Genomic DNA, 2,658 nt, shown 5'->3' with positions numbered 1-2,658 from the left:
TTAGTGACGCAGTGATATTAAACTAAGCAATATCTTAAAAATGGCGTTCTCCATTTTTGGATATCTCCTTTAGTTTCCGAGACATTGAGTAAAAAGTGTCGTTAATTTGGTAGAAATTTTGATCACATTTTGTCGTATTTCATACAAAGTGGCTGCCAAATTGTGAGCAAATGACGCTTACGACAAAATTTTACTAAAGAAAATCCTTCATAAACTCAAAACTAATTAACAATAAACATTAAAAACTAAACTTTTTATGAATTTTGTAAACTAGTAACATTTTCAGACACTTTGGAGAAAATCTATCTTCGCGTTTTTGAGAAATTGCATTCCAAACTTCAATCGTGATTTCCCACAACCTGCCGAAATTAACATACGACAATCTTTTACCCAGGCGACGATATGTGTGCATACAACACCTATTCTTACTAATCCAATGTCAATCAAAATCACTTATGTATGTATGCCATTGGATCACTTCATAACTAAAATAGCAAAATTTTTAACATTTCCATTCATTTACTAAAATCAGCACGTACATAGCAGAGGATAATGAGCGTTTTTATGAATGTAGATTTATGAAATTAATTATAGAGAGTACTTAGTGAGTAAAAAATTTAAAATATTTAACTATATTGCCAAGAAGAACAAGTTACTTAGCAAAATATATTTATGTACATTGTACAAGCTAGGTAATATGCCTTCCTCCTTATCGTTCATGCGAATCTCTTTTTTGATAACTTTAGCACTTGGGAGTTTACAAGTGATCTGCTCTGATCACAATTTATGCACTTCATGCGTCTTTATTTATGCCATTGCTGTCATAGATTTTACATATTCGCCCGCTCGCTGCTCTCATTTACAACTACTCCTGTGTATGTAGTTTATCATGTACCTACTGCGTGAGTGTAAGAACTCACATAAACCATTGTTGCGTTTTGACAATAACAAAATAATTATACATATATGTAAATAAATACGCAGTAGTAAATATCTTAGCGATTAAAGGATTACAAATGAGAATGATTGATCAATGTTTATTATTATGTACAAATGTATATTTAAATATGTACATATGTATGAAGGCATGTCTGCTTGGCGTTTGCATGATTTATCCATACATACATATACACTCGTCTAATAGGAACACACCCACTTTCTTGAGGCACACATGATTCTATGATAATCATTACTATTTCTAAATATTAATTGGTAAAAACTAATATTTCAGTCATATGTTTGCCTTTCGTGCAATACATCCATCCCGGCAGGGGTAGGGATGTGCCTTTATGTATGTATGTATTACTATATCGATTGCTTGTGGGTTGACTGGCTGGTTCGGTAAGTGGCTTATGCATACATTATTCGTTTGTATTATTGATTGAAAGTGCACTTCACTCTTGAGTAGTTGGTGGATTGCCTGCAATAGAAGGAAAGGCCAGCCATTAATTTTTGCTGAGTAAAATACATATAGAAAAATTAACAATTTATTAATTCAACACAAAGGAAATCTCTTATAAATAAAAGCACAGCACAACGATGTTATAATGCAACAAAAGCTTAGATGTTTTCAGCACGAGATTTCCATGTCTATACCATGCATACATATGTACGAATTATTGCAACACAGGCTGACTTCCAAAACGTCAGTTGCTTTGCATCCGTACAAAGTATAATGTTCCATAACGTCGAACTACAAAATGTTTACAATGTATACTTTTCCAAAAAGCATTCGAAATGTTATCGAAATGCATCGCTGGAGTAATCAGCGCACCAAAAAAAAGTTGGTGCTTCTCTTTTTGTTGGTTTCCATTTATGTTTTAAAAATGGAAAATTCCGAAAGATGATCATTGTTATATTAAATATTCAAAACGTGCAATGTATTTCTTTGCAATGTTTCACAACTCTGCACTCTGTTTAAATGCCGCAGTAGAATCCAAACATTGTATTGGTACGTTTTGGAAGTCAGCCACAGTTGAAACCCCAAAAAGAATAAAAAACAACCAGAGGAAATTAATCTTCATAATAAATGTTAGAGGATAATCTTAGAGAAGAACTCTAAAACAGGTATTTTAGGTGTTTTTTTTTTTTTTATCTGAGTAAAGCGCTGGAAACTTGAAAAGCGCTGAAACAATCCTGTCGTGGAGTTCCAATCTGACAAAATAATTTACTAACAAAGTAGTGATTGGGGCATTGGATGGAGTTACACCATGGGATGGAGTACATAAAGCAAAAAAGCGACAAAGTGAGTGTTTTACTGAAANCAAAACAGGTATTTTAGGTGTTTTTTTTTTTTGATTATCTGAGTAAAGCGCTGGAAACTTGAAAAGCGCTGAAAACCTGAACAATCCTGTCGTGGAGTTCCAATCTGACAAAATAATTTACTAACAAAGTAGTGATTGGGGCATTGGATGGAGTACATAAAGCAAAAAAGCGACAAAGTGAGTGTTTTACTGAAAATTGTTGTAAACAATTTAGTTAAGAATAGGAAGGGCGAAATAACATTATACATTTTTGTAGCAATGAAAATTCACTTAAAAACCCACCAGCTTTGGAGTCTCTAAAAAGGCAGGTTGGATCAAATTTCCATTCGCTTAAATTTTAGTTTATTTTTTCTTATACGCACTGATTATGTTTAATATCAGTACACAGAACGAT

At 32.9% G+C, this 2,658-nt stretch overlaps 1 long non-coding RNA gene across 1 annotated transcript; it reads right to left on the bottom strand.

Moving 5' to 3' along the window:
- Positions 1-792: 792 nt before the first annotated feature.
- LOC108382458 (uncharacterized) lies at positions 793-2,652 on the bottom strand. The gene is made up of 2 exons (XR_001849688.1): positions 2,547-2,652; positions 793-1,420 (listed from the first exon to the last, which is right to left on the bottom strand). It is a non-coding gene; the product is annotated as an uncharacterized LOC108382458 (long non-coding RNA).
- Positions 2,653-2,658: the final 6 nt, after the last annotated feature.

This window comes from Rhagoletis zephyria, unplaced genomic scaffold (assembly GCF_001687245.7).
Source record: "Rhagoletis zephyria isolate East Lansing unplaced genomic scaffold, Rhagoletis_zephyria_1.1 Rzeph_scaffold_27117, whole genome shotgun sequence".
Lineage (NCBI taxonomy): Eukaryota > Metazoa > Arthropoda > Insecta > Diptera > Tephritidae > Rhagoletis > Rhagoletis zephyria.
The sequence above is the reverse complement of the archived record's forward strand: the minus strand, read 5'-3'. Positions and strand labels throughout refer to the sequence as shown.